Source organism: Bactrocera neohumeralis, chromosome 5 (assembly GCF_024586455.1).
Source record: "Bactrocera neohumeralis isolate Rockhampton chromosome 5, APGP_CSIRO_Bneo_wtdbg2-racon-allhic-juicebox.fasta_v2, whole genome shotgun sequence".
Classification (NCBI taxonomy): Eukaryota; Metazoa; Arthropoda; class Insecta; order Diptera; family Tephritidae; genus Bactrocera; species Bactrocera neohumeralis.
The window spans coordinates 19,384,879-19,405,617 of record NC_065922.1 but is presented as its reverse complement, the minus strand read 5'-3'; the positions used below and the strand labels follow the sequence as shown (position 1 = coordinate 19,405,617).

General features: G+C 39.1%; 1 protein-coding gene across 4 annotated transcripts in view; it reads right to left on the bottom strand.

Moving 5' to 3' along the window:
- Positions 1–20,739, bottom strand: part of LOC126759686 (protein scalloped) — a 334,443-nt gene that overhangs the window by 265,534 nt on the left and 48,170 nt on the right. The window lies entirely within an intron of this gene.

Here is a 20,739-nt window from a genome sequence, read left to right as displayed (position 1 = left end):
CAGTGTATGTATAATCGCCAGACGTGGTGTTTTAGACCATCTATTTTTAGTATCAAAGAAATATATGGTTAACTTTAGTAACTACATTGAAGCTCGCTTTGCTTCTTTGTTGTTCTAGATCTAATTTTTTATATCTTCGAATAATGTACTAATGAAGATCAAAATTCGCTGAAGAAGAGCTGTTGAGAAAAGGCTGGATATCTCTCACAAACGAGGTACATATTAGTTTGTCAAAAAAGTCTTGCGGTATTTTCGCTAGTTGGCGCTGAAAGCGCGTAGTTCTAGTTTTATTCGTCGCATCGGGTCATGCTATACCTTTTTGGAAAGCTCATTTCACGCGCTAACACGTGTTTGATTGATTGTCGTTTCTTTTAAGTCGTTCGTGAGTTATAGCGTCGCAAACATGGAGCAAAATAAAGAGAAAATACGGCATATTTTACAGTACTACTACGATAAAGGCAAAAATGCATCTCAAGCCGCCAATAAAATTTGTGCAGTTTATGGACCCGATACAGTTTCCATTTCCACTGCACAACGATGGTTTCAACGTTTTCGTTCTGGTGTACAGGTGGTCGAAGATGCGCCACGCTCCGGAAGGCCTGTCGTCGAAAATTGCAATAAAATCGCTGAATTGGTCGAAAGAGACCGGCATAGTAGCAGCCGTAGCATCGGTCAAGAGCTGGGCATGAGTCATCAAAAATTCATTTCAATTTCAATAAAAAAAAAATCAATAAAAATACCGCAAGACTTTTTTGACAACCCATTATATCATATAAGCACTATGAAACCATAAGTTTATTTAGTTTTTCTTTGGTACATAGCCTTGGTAAAGTTTAAACTCGATAAACGAGCTGAGTGTGTTAAACGAGGGGCTCTCACTTTTTATTTAGTATTTATATTTATTTGAAATTACACCAACAAATACAGTTAATATTACTTTGTACATAACTTTCATTAGTGACATTCGCAGGCACCAGATGCTTCTGGGCTGGAGTAAATCACACGATATCCAGTGAGTTTCTTAACCTCAGCAAGGTTGGCATTTTCTAGTCTATATGATGCCTTTAGAATAGCTATACATGCTTAGATAAAATGCTTGTGATCCGACATGTTTTAAGGCAGATGTTTGGAGATAGAAAAGTTAGCAGCTTATTTTAGGTTTTACTACTTGTCTGTTCCGTTCTTGCGAGGCTAAGGTTTAAAAATCTTGGATCTCATATCCGTAGTCATACTGGCAAAAATGCTGGAATTGATATCAACCACTTTAGCAAATATAAAACGGTCAAAATGTTTTGTAATTCTTTAAATATATCTTCAGAAATTTTTGACATCACAAAATTCGAAATCTTAAAAAGTGGAAATCCACGAAAAAACTATAAAATTGACATGCATTTACGAAATTGTATGCTGTTGTTTTATAGTGACCGAATAGTGTTGCCATTTAACAAAACTAAATAAAATAAAAGCAACAACAACTTCCTGGTAAAGTGGGTAAGTATTTACCAAAACTAGAAATCTCTTCATTGGGCGCTCAAATCACTGCGCTTTTGTCTCTTTTTGCTTGTTTGTTTACCGTTTTTGCTGCTGTTATTATTGTTGTTGCTGCTGTTATTATTGTTGTTGTTTCTGTTCTGCAAAAGTTAATTAAATTTTTGGTAACTAATCGGCCGACTACCAACTTCCGTTTAGCTCCACAAACACCAGCGTTTGACCTGCATAAACGGCGCTTAATGTGCCAAAAAGAACAACTACAACAAATTCGCATTTCGTACAACGCACATCTGGTGTGGCGTTGCAAATCACATGGAGAGCGTGCCACAAAACACCAGCGCATTTACCGTTCAATTCGTTCGTAAGCATTTTAGGCGCCCCTTTGACCAATGGACGGAGTCAACATTTTTATACGCTGCGCAGCGTAATTGAAGTTTGCTACGAAGTTTGTAATATCTAGATAGAAAACATGAAACCTCGGTGATCCTATAATATATTTGGTGTGTAATATGTTCATATATAAATGATCACCGTGCCCAGCTAAGTATTTAATCATATCTGTCAGTTTTCATATAGGCGTAGTAGTTCCTCAGTTTTTGAGATATTGCTCCGAAATTTTGCATATGTCTCTTTCGCCTTTAGAAGCTGCTCATTTATCACAATCGCCGATATCGGACCACTATAGCATATGGCTGCCATACAAACTGAACGATCAAAATTAAGTCTTCGTATGGAAAACTTCTCTATTTGACGAGATATCTTCACGCGATTCAGCACAGATAATTCTTCAAGGTAACGGTACAATCTCTGAAGGAATTGTTCAGATCAGACCACTATAGCATATGGCTACCATACAAACTGAACGATCAAAATCAAGTCCTTCTATGGCAAGCTTCTTTATTTGGCAAGATATATTAACGCGATTTGGCATGTATAATTCTTCAAGACAACGGTACAATATTTGAAAGAATTGTTCAGATCAGACCACTATAGCATATAGCTGTCATACAAACTGACCGATCAAAATCAAGTCCTTCTATGGAAAGCTTCTTTATTTGGCGAGATATCTTAACGCGATTTGGCATGTATAATTCTTCAAAACAACGGTACAATCTTTGAAGGAATTGTTCAGATCAGACCACTATAGCATATAGCTGCCATACAAACTGAACGTTCAAAATTAAGTCTTCGTATGGAAAACTTCTCTATTTGACGAGATATCTTAACGCGATTTGGCATGGATAATTCTTCAAGACAACGGTACAATCTCTGAAGGAATTGTTCAGATCAGACCACTATAGCATATGGCTGTCATACAAACTGAACGTTCAAAATTAAGTCTTCGTATGGAAAACTTCTCTATTTGACGAGATATCTTAACGCGATTTGGCATGTATAAGTCTTCAAGACAACGGTACAATCTCTGAAGAAATTGTTCATATCAGACTACTATAACATATAGCTGCCATATAAACTGGCCGACCAAAATCAGGTTCTTGTATGGAAAATGTTTAATTTGTGAAGGGTATTATAGTTTTGGAACTTCAAAATCGTTACCCTAAATTTGCCATAGTTGTTGTTGTACATTTGTTTATACACATGTATCTAGTTCAGCGTAGTTTTAGCTCAATTTTATTGCCATTTGATTTGCCTTCGACATTTCAAGCGCGTATTTGCCGCGCACACACATACAAATATATGTGCAGATGTGTTTGTATGTGTATGTCTATGGTATATGTATATGCATAAGTGTTTGTATGGCACATTTGTTTGTATGTATGTAATGCAACGGTTTTGTGCGGCAGCAGTTGGTGCATACTCATGGTGCCTGCTGGCATTGGCCGGGGACGCACCGAGGACACATTAATGCCACTACTATTTACATACTTACATACACACATGCATATGCAAACATATGTACATATATACGCGTACTTACGTCCAGCTAAGCCAATGCTAATCTAATCCACTAATAAGCTCTTTGCTGTCGCCTTTTATCAGTTTAGCTTTGCTAGAGTGGAGCGTGTAATTGCATATATCAAACCTACATATGTGCCAGTGTTTGCTTGTGTGTGTGTATGTGTACAAGTTTGTTTATATAAACAACACACACATACATACACGCAAATACGCTTAATTCGCTGGCTTTGCCGCCTTTTTCAGCAGTTTAGCATTTTGCTAGTCAACTGACTTGTTGTTGTTGTTGTTGTATTGGTTTCTTGCTTGTTGGCCCAGTAGTGGCTCAGCGCCTGAATGACTGGCTGATTGGATAAGCGTTGGTTTAACCAAACACACATACGCACTCACACTCTCACATAGCACACACATACATATGTACATACCTATACATATGTATGGATGTGTCTAAGTAAATATATGCACTACCCACTTTGGCGCCCGCCTTTTAAAACAAGTTAATCGAATACCGATAGCACAAATAACAACAAACATTACAACAAATGCAAAAAATACATAAAAAAAGTTAGCAAAACAAAAACGCATCGTTAGAAATTAGTCAATAGCACAGCGAATGGCAGTCAAGCTAAATAATTGCTATTTGGTTAGAAATCAATTTTCACCTCTAAATGGAATTTCCAAATACAAATCGTGCGATCGAAGCTTATTTGCACGTATCTATGTGTGTGTGTACTCGCTTGTGTTTCGTATTTAAATTGTTATTTCGTTTAAGCGGCGACGAGTTAGGGCTGCGGTCGGGAAGAGCTGCAAGGAATCATGCGATTTGTGGATATTTTAAGAAAGACGGAACTATTCAGGTTTGCTCCAGAGAGACATTGGCATTACCATCTTATATTGGAGAGGATGTGAATGTCAAGCCTTTCTTTTATATTCGAAACTGAATGGCTCAACCATTTTGTTACCTATGGGCCATCTACAAGAGTGTACAGCTGCTGGCGTATGCCAATGATATTGATAACAATGGCCTCAATAACCGCGCCATTAGTTCTGCATTCTCCAGAATGGATGAGGAAGCGAAGCAAATGGGTCTGGTGGTGAACGAGGGCAAGACAAAGTATCTCCTGTCATCAAACAAATAGTCGTTGCACTCGCGATCAGGCTCCTACGTCGCTGCTGACAGTCTAAACTTCAAAGTTGTAGATAATTTCGTCTATATTGGAACCAGCATTAACACCAACAACAACGTCAGTCTCGAAATCCAACGCAGAATAGTTCTTGCCAACATGTGCTACTTCGGACTGAGTAGGCGATTGAGAAGTAAAGTTCTCTCTCGACGAACAAAGTCCACATTCTGCAAGTCACTCATCAACCTCGTCCTGCTATATGCTGCAGAAGCATGGACAATGATGAGTCGATGCTACGAGTTTTTCGAAAGAAAGATTCTGCGGAACTTTTATGGTCCTTTGCGCATTGGCAACGGCGAATACCGCAGTCAATGGAACGATGAGCTTTACTAGATATACGACGACATTGACATAGTTCAGCGAATTAAGAGACAGCGGCTACGCTGGCTAGATCATGTCATTCGAATGGACGAAAACATTCCAGCTCTGAAAGTTGTCGACGCAGTACTCGCCTAGGGAAGCAGAGGAAGAACTCCGTTGAAAAGACCAGGAGAAGGAGGACCTGTCCTCGCTTGGAATCTTGATAATTGTTTGTCGCGAGTTAGTATTTTTCATTGATAAAAATTATTCAAAGAGATTCGAGAACGCGTTGACCACGACCACCTCCAGGATGGTCATCAACATCAACTGGTTATCGACACGTCAATAAAATAAATGAATTGGTGCTTGAAGATCGACGACTAACTGTGAGAGATCTTACTAGCATCGATGCAATATCGGGAGGATCAGCGAAAATCAATTTGAAAGATCATTTGCCTAAGGAAAGTGAAACACGACTGGTTCCAAACTCACTCAATTTTTTCGAAAAACAGCGTCGCGTTAACGTTTGTGAAACAATGCTATCCGACTATCAGGATGTTATGAAACGTGTTATTATTGGCGATGTGTCTTGGATCTATGGTTACAACCCGGAAATATACGATCAATCGACCGAATATTGTGGTAAAGGTGAGCCGAAGCCGAAAAATTACATGAAATCAGGTCAAAAATCAAGGTTATGTTGACAGTTTGCTTCGATTATCGAGATGTGGTGCACTTCGAATTTCGTTATGTTATGCGTCGTTTGCGCGAAGCTATTCGTAGAAAGGTAAAAAGAGGCCGGAATTATAAGCCGAAAGCTCTTGGTTTTTGCACCTCGATGATGCACTGTCGCATACCGCATTGATTCTTCGTGAGTTTTTCGTCAAATTTTCAACGATTATCGTGCCGCAATCACCGTATTCACCTGATTTGACTTCGTGTGACCTCTGGCTAACCAACTCAACTCAGCAAACTCAAACAAACGCTCCGGGGAGACCGTTTCAGTCTATTGAAAATATTAAACGTTAAATGATGGATATTCCGTAAATTGTTCAACAACCGTTTCGAGGATTGGAAAAAACGTTGACATAAGTGTATTTGGGCCAGGGGGGATCACTAAGTAAAAGTATTAGCCTGAGCATAACGTAATTTTATAACGTAGATATATACAAGGTGCGGTGCAAAGTAAACAGGACTTTTTGAATCTAGTGCCCCCTGGTGGCGCCATCTATATGTCGACTGATGCGTTAGAATCTGCTATCTTTATCGATTGTCCAGTGAGAATTTCATGACATTTCATCGATTGAAAGTGAAGTTATTGCGTTTTAAGTGTCAGCATGTTTGTGTTATCGGTGCGAAAATGAGCTTCGAACAAAGAGCCAACATTATATTTTGTTTTAAAATTGGTAAAACTTTTACCGAAACGTTTCAATTGACGAAACAAGTTTATGGCGATGATTACCTATCCCGTAGCAGAGTGCACGAGTGGTTTCAACGTTTTCAAAGTGGTTGTGAGGACATAAATGACGATCAACATGTGGGCCACTCAAAATCCGTGATCACCGGAAATTCCATCGAAACTGTGCGTGATATCATCAAAAATTAGCCGAAATCATCATTGAAATTCATGGAAATGGAATTGAACATCTCCAAAACATCGATTTATCGCATTTTGAGCGAACATTCGGGCTTACGAAAGGTGGTTCCCCACAAATTGACTGACGACCAAAAATTACTCAGAACTCAACATTCGAAGGACATCATTGTGACCGATTCTTCTTCTTTACTGGCGTAGACACCGCTTACGGGATTATAGCCGAGGTAACAACAGAGGATGGAGTCCACGTAGCGAAAAGAAGAAACGACTGGCGCGCAGTTGTTAACTCGGCTATAATCGCGTAAGCGGTGTCTACGCCAATTAAGAAGAAGAAGAACGACAGCGCGCCAGTCGTTTCTTCTTTTCGCTACGTGGCGCCAATTGGATATTCCAAGCGAAGCCAGGGCCTTCTCCACTTGGTCCTTCCAACTCTCATCCGAGGCTGATTGTTAATCTTCATTGGGGGTGTTTTTTTACGTGGCGGGTCCCAAACCCAGCGCACAACCCAATGTAGGGGATGTTTCGCCTTCTCACTTTAGCTCGCCTTCGAACGAATGTTCTTAGGCTACCCAGAGGATACTTGGTCAAAGACCGGAAGTCGTGAACTGCTTGAGTCATATGTAAAAGAATCGTTTCTGGCCACTCCCAAGTGAATGGCGATCAGAGACCTTAGCTCACTTGCGTGAACTGCTACACATGACTCCATCCCCGATTATTTGATCAAAAATCACATTTTAACCATTAACCACTCCACGTATGCACCTGATATGGCACCGTACGACTTCTTCCATTCCGACTTAGATGCCATTCAAATGGCTTGCACCGGCATACTGGCGGCCAACGAGCTAAAATACTCGTTCGGCATGCTTTTGGAACGCACAAAAAGCTGTATTGAAGCAGAAGGAGACTATTTTGAATACTATAAATTGATTTTGCGGAAAAACCATTTTTTCTTTTTTTTTTAAGTCCTGTTTACTTTGGAACGCACCTTGTACTATATATTAACAAAAGTAATTTCCAAAGTCGCCTTCCCCTCAAAATTCTGTGTAGAAGTCCCGTCCCGCAATATTTCACATGCTTTATATTCTTATATTTTTCGATGCTCGGCCATCTGCGGTTTCGTTCGTATTTAGCTAGACTTAATTTGCCTTTAATTAGGTTTCATAGGAAAAACCAACTTCCTTACACCTGAATGTTTATTGATGTGTAATGGATTTATATAAAGAAGTACTCATAATTTCATACTCAACAAATCACTCTAAATTCATTGTAAATAATTAGTGATTATTCACTTATAAAAATAGAGGCTGATGAATTCCCAAGCAGTGGCAAATAATATATTTACATATCACAATACATATTTGCATAACAATTACATGCTTATATACCAACACACACATACACAAAATGCAAATAAAATAAATGTGTCAGCGCGTGGCGAAGAAGAAGCAGACTTTAACTGCAGTCAAAAGGTATTAGGCACAAGTTGTTCACAATGGCATAACATAATCGCTAAATCCCTTAGCAACACACATACAAAGGCGCATACATGCATGCTCACACACATATACTAACACACATACGCTAACACACATGCATTTTCACACATTTCTAAGCAAAACTTGCACCTTTGCACCAACATTGTCTCTCGCCTTCCAAAAAGCGACTAAACAAACATTACAACTATTACTGAGAAGTGCAGCAAAAAACAACAACAAACACAATTTGCAATAAATTTCGCCACAGCGCGAGGCAAAGTGTTAGGAAACTAAGAATAAGGAGAAGAAAGCAGCAAGCAAACAATGGTAAATAAACATAAACTTGGCTATAAAGCCCACAGTGCGGCAGCAAGTGGCGATATTTCGGTGACACCAGCAACGCCAGCCACCAGCAACAACAACAAACCGCCACTGCGCTGCGCATTGAGCCGATGGATTGAGGCAACTTGCCACACAATGTTTGGCACTTTGTCGATGGCATTTCTTTAAGTTGCACTCGCGCTGTCTTCGCTCAGCGCTAAGAAGCCGAGAAAGTTAATTAAATTTAGCGCCCAGTCAGTCAGGCAGTCAGCCGGTCAGGCAGTCAAACGCCAGCAAATCGCCAAACAGTCGAGCATCTAATGGGAAAGCGACAAGCTGCAGTGCACTTAATGGACGGGAGGGGCGGAGCGGAAGTAGTGCCGCGGGCAGTCAGCAGCGCACAGTCAATGCGGCGTGAAAGGCGCTCGCTCTCTGCCCTACCTCTCTGTATTGCTGGAGGTATGGCATTATGTAAGGCATTACTTACTAACCTGGCCTGGTTGCCCATACGTCACTGTCGGCAGATGGCCGCCTCGCCGCCGCAACTGCTTAGCCGCTGGGCAAATGAGGCCAACGTGGTGGCCCTACTACGCTACAGGCTAAACGAGTGTTTGTTTGTTCGATTGCCCAACAGGGCGACTCACATGCGGGATAAGTGTTGGCAGCTCTTTATAAAGAAGAAACAATAGTTATTTGTGTGTGTGTGTGTGTGTGGCTATATTTGTTTGGCAGTAGGTTAAGAGGTCACAGCTGTCAACTGCTGCAGCTGGCGATTTGACGCGAATGCGCCGACAGTTACACACTACATTTTGTTCAAACGATTTGTGCCTCGGGCAATGTGTGTTACGTATACGCACTGTACATTAACCGTACAAGTGTTCTCCATTAAATGCCCACTTAACTATTCTTTTTGTACGCTTGCAACATGCTGCTACAGAGTATATTGGATTTGTTGATTTCAGTTTTTTTTTTTTTTAATTTTTTAAAAAGTGGGCGTGGCCCTGCCCTCTAATTAGTTTAATGTACATATCTCCCAAACTACTAAAGTTACAACAACCAAATATGCCCTCGCGAATACGATAAGAACTCCTACCGACAGTGGGAAAATAGATGAAATCGAAAGGTAACCCCGCTCACGGCCCATATAACGGTACTGTTAAAGATCACTTAAAGCGTGATAAAGCAATAGCGAAAATGCCAGAGACATTGATTTTTACCTTCGAGATGGTATCAGAGGGCTTTAAAGAGCCGGTGTAAAAATTGGGCGATGGGCATGGCACCGCCCACTTTGAGGTAAAATTATATATCTCGGGACCTGCTCGACCGATTTTGACCAAATATCGACCCGATTTCATTTATTTATATACATATGTACTGTTCATCGAGAGAGGACCAAACTCTACAAGTCACTCATCATTCCCGTCCTTCTATATGGTTCAGCGAATTACGACTCAGCGGCTATTCTGGCTAGGTCATGTCCTCCGAATAGATGAAAACACTTCAGCTCTGAGAGTATTCGACGCCGCATCCGTCGGGGGAATAGGAAGACATAACCTCCGTTGGAAAATCCAGGTGGAGAAGGACCTGGCTACACTTGGAACCGCCAACTGAAGCCAAACAGCGAAAAGAAAGAATGACTGACAGTTCAACTACCATAACTCGACATTCTATAACTCGATAACTCGACCCTTAACTCGAACTCTTGCATTGGCAATAGAAGTCAAATTTCATACAATTTGCTTTCCATAACTCAAAGTCTCTCTAACTCGAAGTTTTTTTGTGTATTACGGTGATTCGAGTTAGGGAAGTTCAACAGCATACAATAATTGCTTCAATTCCTCTCGTCTGGTTGACGCTTTGCACCTTCCAGTATTTCCCTGCCTTCTATTCTTGCAAGTTGCCGGAGCATAAAATGTTCGGTCGCACCCGAACTTAGCCCTTCCTTACTTGTTATGCTATGTAGTGTGTGTACGTGTATGTAAATGTTGTTGGGCCGTTGAGTTGATGCGCGCTGTTTATTGACAGTGAATGGGCAAGCGGGTCACCGACACCTGCTGCCGCTTCGATTTCCGCCAATAACTTTATTCCAACCGTTTGATGGACTTTCAATCAGGAAGTTGCGCGTTGTCGTTTGATACTCGTGTACATATGACATATAATATATGTGTGGACTTACGTGTAGTATGTTCAATTTAATGATTGCTTTGAGGTTTACTTTTATTTTCTGTTAAAGTATCTAGTTAAAATGGTGTCAGCTAACACTTAATAATAATAGAATAATTCTAACTTAAAGTCCACAATAACAATATACAGTCGGTCGTCACGAACTGCGCCTGCTTGGCGATCAAAATAAGGTTTGAATATTAGCTTCGTATTTAATAAAATGTGAGGAAAAATGTTCGGTCCGACGACGAATTTACGAATTTTCATCATCTACTTTTGATTAGACAATTTCTAGATAGCTGTGTATCGAATAAACAATTGGTATAAATACAATGAGATTTATACCACTTTGGTGAGTTATCCAGTTACTTGCTTGTATTAGTCTAAACTATATAACGAGAAGATAAGTGGCGAATCAAAGACAGCCAATATCATTTTACCTTATAAAAGGTTCATAAAGATTATTATAAAGAATACTATCAACCACAGCGCTGACTAAAACCTGGAAATTAGAGTGAGCGTTTATCTTCACGATATAGTATACTGGTCAAATATCTAGCCGGTATGTAAAGAAAATTTTGCTCTTGTATATATATATTTTCACCGTAGTTTCTAGGTGGAAGATAGACCCTCGAAGAGTTGATAACATTCAAATCTATATATGATCTTTACATCATTGGAGTGTAGTAAACCAAAGAGCTTGAGCACAAATACGCAACTACTTAACTGAAGTCTGCATAGCGCCATCCCAAAAAAGTACCAGTACCAAAATTTGTAAAAGATCTAAGAAGGAATGTATGTGAGCTTAGTACATCTATAAAAAATTCAAAAGTATTGGGTTACCGAACGGTGGATCTATAGAGTTTCTAACTTATACCCGTTTCAAATTATAGTAATTGATCTGTACACTAACCTACCGACTTCAAACCTAAGACATTAACTAAACTGTGCTGAATCTGTTATCTCTCTGACCCCAACACGATATTTTCAAGCACGGTTTCTCTCTTTCGATGTTAACTTCGTTAATAGATGTGGATGAGACCAGATTTCAATGAGTTCACGAATTGTCATAAGGAGATCAAAGTCCACACGAAAAAAAAAAATATTATAAATCTATGAAAAAAATGTTATCGATCTGGTTTGCTTCCGCAGTTTAAATCGATCAGCTCGTTATAATATGAAACTGATGAATCCAAGGCAAGTGATATATAACCAAACTCGCTGGAAAGAATGGCTTACAAGAAGCGTCAGCAATTAGACCATCATTAGCTCATTTTAGGTTATTAAAAAGCTAGCTGAAGTTATTGAAATTCCTAAGTTGTTTCCACATAATCTTATTATTATAACGGGTGTTCCAAGTAGAGATACTTTTTAATAGGTTTTTTTGACAGATCACGTGTGAGCCGTGTCAAATTGTCATGTTATTTCTGTTCAGTATTGTTTAGCAATTCATTATAGTAAGACTTACGCCCGAATAACGTTTACAAATCGTTCAACTATATTATGAAAACACACGTTCTGTAAAGAATGTGTTTGCGAGCTTCGCTCTACTTATGGCCAACATTATCGGCGTACTGAGCGTACTATTCCCAACACCATCACCTATCCACGTCCAGCACCCAGTGAAGAAAATATAGCAGCCGTAGCTGGGAATGTACATGAACACCGCGGAGATATGATTCGACGCCGAGACCCATTTCAGGCTCCATTTCAGGCTCAATGTGTATGTAACCAAGCAACACTGCCGCATTTAGCATGAAAAGTAATCTAAAGAGGTTCCAGCGCTGCCATTTTATCCAGAAAAGCAACGGTTAGGTGGAGTTTGTGTGCCGGTGAAATCATCCTTCCCTGATGGTAGTATGTTTCTTTGTGAAAAATGGTTTGAATGGAGTCAATACTTCCCTTAGCCCCGATATACCCAATCTAAAGATTTTCGAACTTCCGAGTGACTTTATACCGCATACATCAGCTTAATCTAAATAAAATTGAGAAGGCGTGTTTTTCTTATATCCGGACATATTTGTGCTTAGAATGAATAAAATCGGGTGGGGGTTGTGATGTTTAAATAGTTTATATTTATCGATTATCGATGTTTCACTTTTATAGTTATGGATATTTTTATAACGATTTTAAAGAGTTTCGGAAACTTATATAGAGCTTTATACATATATGTATATAAATGATAAATTTTGATTTATTTATCACTTATGATTATCGATATTTATATTACAAATATTTCTATTGCCAGTGGTGAAATTTCTAATTATCGATAATTCGTTAAGGATTTTTAAAGAGCGCCTTTAACAGTTTAGTGCCAATAGATGACATCTAGCATGTCTGGAATTCGCTCATTAGCAGTTTTATAATTAATCAGAGTTGCATTTTATAATAGTAAAGATCGGATTTTGCGCATATCAGTCATGTAAGATATTATATAGATAATCCATTTTCAATTTTTTCATTACCGATTTGTTTTATGTACCTCAAGTACTTTTAGTAATGACTAAAATTAAAAAATTACTCTTAGACGGTAATGAAAAAGTAAAAATAGAAAAAATAAAAACTGAAAAAATTAAAATAAAAGTTAAAAAGAATAAAAAACTATAAAAAAAATAATGAAATAAATAAACAATTTAAAATAATAAGAAACAAAGCAACATTCGACAATTAAGCTTGTGAAATTCTATGGAGATAAAACAGGTTGTTGCCCGAAGTCAATTTTTGTTTACCCATTTGTTATATAAGTACACTTGTATGTATGTATTGAAAGTTTCTGAATCTTAAAGCGATTATGTATGCGCTTGAAACCGCAAGAAACAACTTCAAACACATGTTGAACACAATTGACCAGCTGGAGCGCCCGCCAAATTGACGCGCGAACGCCGAACGCCACTCGAAACCTACACATTCACCGGAAATCTGTAGATACACCGCTTTTTTTGCAGTATTTCTCTAACGTTTGCACTTTACTTTGCTTTCCTGCTTTTCTGTTACTCTTTTTTTACTTCGACAACAACAATAACAAAAGCAACAAGCGTTGCTAAGCGTTTATCTGATTGTTGCTGTTTTGCATAATTTGCAGTTTTCAAAAATTTAATGACAGCAAATGCGAGTCCACTCACTCGTCTATTGACAGTAGCAAGTTGATTTGAGCAATAGCAACAAAAGCAACCGGGGAGGGAAAGAACAAACGGCAGCAAAGCGCTGAAAAAACTGCCAATTAGGTTAAATTTAATAATTAAAAATTAGAATTAATTATAATGATTTTTTTTTGCATAAACAAAAACACATCTACACAGAGCTAAATATGTACATACATATAATATAAAAACATACATATAAATATACAAGTACATATGTATGTAAATGCTTTTGCAAAATCTGGCGGCAAGGCGCCAGGAAACAAGAAATTTCGTGCTAAGCGCCAGCTAGCAACATAAGTGGAAGCGAGTGTTGGCTGGCTGTACTCGCTTGCCTAATGCTGCGAGTACTGACTTCGCCAACCGCTGATTCGCTGCGGCTAATTAACCTTTCGCAAGCATGTGCAAGTCACCGCAAAGCAAGCAAAGCACAAATAAAGCTAATTTAACCGAAAAAGTTGCACAGCAGCAAGCATTCAAGAATTAAGCGAGAAAAGACAAGCAATGACAGATAGAATGTTGAATAAAAAATTGGAAATTAATGATTTAACTTGCGGTGATATTTAGACATTCTCTTCCAAGAACTTAGAAGAACCAAAACCTTGCAGTTCTGCCAATAAAAGGCTTGTGATTACTACAAAATTACATGGGGACAATAATGGTGTTGAGGGTCAGACGTAAAAACGTACTTTTATAGAGATTATATAGTAGTGACCATAACAGGCAATTATTCCTGAATTTCACTCTCAGAATTTTGAAAAAGTTAACTCTGCAGAATGTAGAGTATGCATGGAGATTGGCGAAAGTTGAGAACTTTACTTTTTGGGAATGACCAGCCATCTGTTGATTGAGCTGAAATATCTTCTAATATGTTCCAATGTTTTATTCCTTAAATTATATACTTGCAAGTATAATATCACAAACTTCGATGATTGAGAGCAAAATACGATCACGAATCAATTTTAATGTAATATGTTAAGAATAATGTTAACGGTGATCCATTTGGAGGTTTCCTATTTTGAGTTATGAGTTTAACCAGTTTTGAGCAGATATCTGTTGAATAGTGTTTCGTTAGAACAACCCTAAAGGTCGTTGAAAAATATTTAGCAGAAGTTACTTCGCTAATTTGCTCTTTCTCGTTGTACTTAAGTGGTTGTTAAACCGTAAGGTTTACCCCCAGAATATGGTAGAAAGGAAATATTCAGTAAATATTCATAAAGTGAACTGTACCAGTAGCTAAACGTTTATACCTTGAACAGAAATCGTCGGGGTAAGGCGTATGTAAAGTATATATATAAATAGCCATTGAGACGAGCTCATAAAGATGACCTAGTCCATTAGTTTTCGAGATATCGATTTGAAATTTTTCAGCTTGAGAACGATAGCATATATTTACCTTCCATACAAACTGGCCGATCAACCTTTTTAATTTAACAATATTTCTTCACCAAATTTGGCATAGGACGAAAGAGGCAGAGGAAAGATTGGCTGGGTCCACGGAAAAAATGGCGGAAGGTCGATCTTACTTTGCCAAAAGACAGATGTCCGCTGTAAGCGACAAAGTGGGCTGACTAAATGAACGGAAAAAAAGCTGAAGCCAAAGGTTAGGCACTACCAAAACGCTGGGGCAAACCACTCAAGAGAAATAGAAAGCGGTAAAACTAGACATGCTGAATGCTGAAATCGCATGGAGACCCGAAAACAAAGATGTTTTTAAACACTTTTATGTACACTCGAGTTTACGAAATAAGTTAGGTTGAGTTAGATCGCAGTAATCCTCGCACCAAAAGTAACGCAAGGTCCTTTTTACTTCAGAAAATTCCTAGATATGGATCACCACTACTCCTATAGACCATCGAATCGCTTTGAGCCTACCACAAATGTGTTAAGGCGACTAGTATCAACCCAGCCAGATTCGCCGATAGTGTGTCTATCGAGATATAAAGATTCCACCTCGCCTTCTTCCACACAGCTTTGACAAGTCGTGTTCGACAAGTTATGTAAACGTGAGTCTATTGGATATAGTACAGCCAGAGACAAACCCGGAAAGTAATAGCGCTGATTTTCTTCCGACGCGGCTGTACTTCGGAGCGTGCGCGCACTGACTGAATTCGGTAGAGGGCGTTTCTAGCTGGAGTTGTCTCCAAGCACCTGGACAGTCAGGACAAACATTTTCGCTTACCCAGGTGTTGCTTTAGCAAGAAGTGGTGTGTTTCGGTGGCACCAGGCCCTTTTGGAAGGCCGGGAAGAGGCCGCTGATGAAGACCGAGCTGGGAGACCTGCGACTTCGACAATGTGACTCGTGTGCGCAAAATTTTGAACTCAGACCGTCGACTAAGTATTCGTTTAATTGGCCACATGTTAAATTTATCAAAATCTGTGATTCATAACATTGTGACGGAGCACTTGAACATGCGCAATGTGTCTGCGAAAATGTTCCCATAACTGCTCACTGACGATCAGAAGTTGCAGCGAGTGGAAGCGTGCCAAGAAAATTTGAACATGTGTGAAACTGTCCCCCAATTTTTAAATAACGTAATCACAGGTGAGGAGTCATGGATCTTTGAGTATGATCCCGAGACAAAGAGGCATTTTGAGACGGCAGAGTTGATCCAAGCAGCATGCACCACGGCTCTCAAGGTTATTCCTGAGAATGCCTTCCGTGGCGCCTTCAATGTTTGGATTCGCGCTGGATCGACGCAGAAGGAGCCTGTTTTGAAAGTTGTTTAAAGAATTGTAACGATTGGTTCAATAAATTTTTTTAAATCGACTCAGACGTATTACTTTCCGGACAAACCCTATACCAAGACTGTGGCAAGATTCACATTGTTAAGAACAAGTAGTGCGGATGATCTCTTGCATTCCACTCTGTGTCGGCTAGTTCACAGTTCCAGCTTGCTAGAGGTCCATAAATCCAATGTTAGTGCGCAAGAAGACACCGCACAATCGACTCGTAGCCAATCTGGTGAAATTGGGGTAAGGTTGCCCTCACTAGTAAGCAAACTGGCTTTGCGGTTTTGCTCAAATCATATAGCTGTTATACAAACTGATCGATCCAATGGAGATAAAGAGTGTTTTTATACACTTTTATGCTATAATAAATGGATCTGTGAAGGGTATTATCGCTTTGGTCCAACGTACTATAAGTAAACGTTTTTTTTCTTGTTTTCCTCAGCTAAATGTATAACAAATTGGATTGGAGATATCAAATTAAACTCTCGATATTATTAAAACCAAAAAAGAGGGCAACGCCATCGACAAAACTAAAAATTAGCCGAAAAGCCAATATTCTCAAAAAATCAGTTATTTATTTTAGTTGCAAAATAATTACTTTAAAACACATACATATATACAGACAAACAAACATACATACATCATAAAATAGCTGCCACAAATTTCAATTAGAAGGCACGAAAACGCTTTCGGGGCAATCAATTCTTAAACCTGTGCGCATAAATAACTTAAAGACACCACATGTGGGTGTGAACAAACATAAATATATATTAACAAATACACCCGCATTGATACATTATGTATATATGTACGAGGCACATGTGCAACCATTTATGTTACCACCAAGACAAGCTGCACGAAATTGGCCACAAAGGTGAGAAGCTAAAAAGAAAAATGATTTCTGCTCGCATTCAAATGAAACGCAAAAAGACGCTGAAAGAGCGCACAAAGCGAGCGTCAAAGGCGAACAATTCATCATATTTTGTCGAAATGTATAACAACAAAGCGAGCAACAACAAGCAACGACAAGCTAATATTTACAGGCAATGCCAAAAAATTAGCCCAAAGGCGAGTCAATGGGGCTTTGCCGACGGCTGTTGGAGACAAGCAGACACGCAGTTGTTTAGTTGTACTTGTTGTTGCTGCTGCATGTGGGATTAATATTTATGTGGTGCACTCATGTGTGTGTGTGAGTGCGTGTGTGTCGCGCCAAGGAGGTCCATTAAGTGGCAATAGTGAACACAAAAGGTGTGAGCACGCCGCCAGCTGACAACAAGAGTTACATATATACACACACACATATCGGCACAATATACATATATATATATATATACATCCATTTGAGTGCCCATAAAGCTTACATACTACGTATATACATGTTGGTACATAAAACAATTTAAATTTATGTGTTATATTTCCATACAACTCCTGCCCAGCATGCAAGCACACCTACTCACGCACACACACACACGCGCACACGCACGCAAATAAATTGCTATATTTATAAACAAACCAGACTAGCTGCACTTTTTTTCGTCGATTTTTCAGCGTTTTGTGCGTGCGCTGCGCCCAAAAACAGAGCAACAAGCGCCAAATTGCCGCAATTAGCACTAGGCGGTGGCAGCAACAACGCCTCGCCGGCCGAAATCAGCGGCGCGTACGCACACACACAACAACAAACAAACAATTTCATTTTAATTTTTTTTAATATTTTTTGCTTTGTGAAAATCACTTATTTTGTTTAAAAAATCGCCGGCATTGAGTAGCTCACCTTTGGCGGTGGAAGCAGCATAAACCGTTCTTAATGGGGCGCCGAGCTGAGTAAATATTTACCGAGCTGCGATTTTCTCTGCCGCTAATGGCGCAAAGTTTTTGGCGGAACATTAACGGTAATTCTTACTTTAATTAAAACGTATAAATATTAATATAAAATTGACATTGGATGATCTTCAATCGGCGCTATGCAGCAGCTGGATTCCCATCCAACTAAACATAAAAAAATTTTACTATCGATTGCCTCTCAGCAAACAATGGAAAGTCTCCGAAGGAAGTCTTGCAACAAAAAATCTTCGCATAAAATTCCTTTGTAGTTCCGAGTCTTTTACCTTTTGACAGAACACGCGTGAGTCGTGTGAAGCTGTCATGTTACGAGTATTTATGTTCAGTATTGTTAGACATTTCATTTCGCGCTTCTCGCTCAACTTATGATAAATATAATCGGCCTACTGAGCATACTATTCGCAAAACTATCAGCCAATCTGCGACCCAGCATTCATTATTGGATAATATTCGACCGAGTAGACCACGTCCAGCACGCAGTGAAGAAAATCCGTAGCTGAGCGTGTACACCGAGACCGTGTAGAGTCGATTCGATGCCGATCGCAACAACTCAGACTGACATATGGAACGTATTGGCAGATTTTAAGTCGAAATCCTAAATTAAAAGCATACAAACTACAGCTTGTGCAAGAACTAAAGCCGCTGGACCTTCCCAAGTGACATCCTTTCGCTCTATGGGCGCTTGAAAAGCTCTAAGAAGATCCGAGGTTTTCGAGCCAAATGTTGTTCAGCGATGAGGCCCATTTCTGCCTCAATGGGTATTGGAACAAGCAAAATTGCCGCATTTTGGACGAGTGCCACCTTAAGAGAATCAAGAGCTGCCATTTGATCCAGAAAAACAATGGTTTGGTATGGCTTTGTGGGCCGGTGGAATCATCGGTTCATATTTCTTCAAAAATGATGCCGGTGAGAACGTAACATTCAATGGCGACCATTATCGCGCCATGATAACTGACTATTTAATGCCTGAAATTGAAGCTTGTAACCTCGGCGACATTTGGTTTTCACAAGACGGTGCCACTTCCCACACATCGCATCAATCCATGGATTTATTGAGAGAAGATCGCTTAATATACAACCATTATATTTTTTCTTGTGATGATATGTAATGTTTAAAGTCTATGTAGAGAATGCCGCTTGAAATCGGACCTTGGAGCAAAACATCAGGCGTGTCATGCGCCAGTTACCAGTCGAAATGCTCAAACGAGTCATTTAAACTCGGACTCAACGACGGACCATCTGAGACGTAGCCGCGGCCAACATTTGAAAGAGCTAATCTTCAAAAAGTTAAATGCCAAAGATTGTTCTTCCAAATGATAATAAACATTCCCCATTGAATTTGAAATTTCTGTGTTTTTTATTCAAAAAAGTAGGGAACCTCAAAATGGATCACCCTTTAGAATCCAAAAGAGATAAAATAGTAAGTAATACTATTATAATAATACTCATATTATCTGTCTTGTACAGAATTAAACGAGAACAAGGATCTTCACATCATAGCTCACTTGGCAACCTGAAGTCAATTGGCCCTGTGTGGCTCCCAACCACACCAAGCGGCTAGTTACTAGATGACTTTTTCGTTGCTTCCTCGTGCAGTCTTATTTATAATAAAGCAACACTCAGAGATAGCTGTTAGGGAACTGGCGAATCGAACATGTCTTACTTATTTACCTATAACCTTCAAATATTCTCGATGTTATCACATTTTCTGAAAAGCGAATTTGCACTAAAATGATATATATAAGAGATCGCCATAGATATCAGGTGGTTAAGAATAACTAAAATATAACAGAAATCCTTCGATGCTTACTCTTATTGGAGTATACGGCGATGTCTCCAGAAAGCTGATGCTTTGGAAAAATAGTTTTGTTTAAAATCTTGTGGTCTCAAGACTAGTATAATTTTAAGTTGACTAAAGTAATATTTATAGTATACTTAGAGAAACGTTCTCGTATAATCTATATTTTTTGTTCAACATTTTTTCCGGGCTTTAGAGTTAAGAGGGTTGGCTTCGAAAAATATTTTTGATTATTAAAGACAAAAGGTCCTCGAAAATCAGAACCAATCCAATACTTCTGAGATCAAATATTCATTAAAAAGCGGCTATAAACATTTAAACAACAAGATCTTATTGGACTGCGTAGTATTAGAAACGCTCGCATTAGTAATATCGGAAATAAATATGAAAATTGATCAAAGTTGAATGAGCGTAGATTTTGGACGCTGGGAAGAAAAGACAACTTCTGATAATCAACTTTGACGCATCTGCACCATAATCATCTTTGGGTTCTTAGCCAAGCGCTGAAATAATGCAGGAAGGTTTCAGAACAACCAAATTTCAACTTTTGGTGAGCTATACCCATATGGGGTCTGTATCTAATATAAGAGAAACCAGTTTCTTCAGTTTGGCTACGCCTGGAAGGTTTTAGAAGTAGTTCGTAAGCGACGCTTTCACAATATTTTATAAAATTTTGCATGTTTGCGACGGAAAAATAATATCAACACAATCGAGCGGATTCAAACGCAGCGTTAATGCGATGGATACTCGCTCTTAAAGCTAGTATTTTTGAATAATC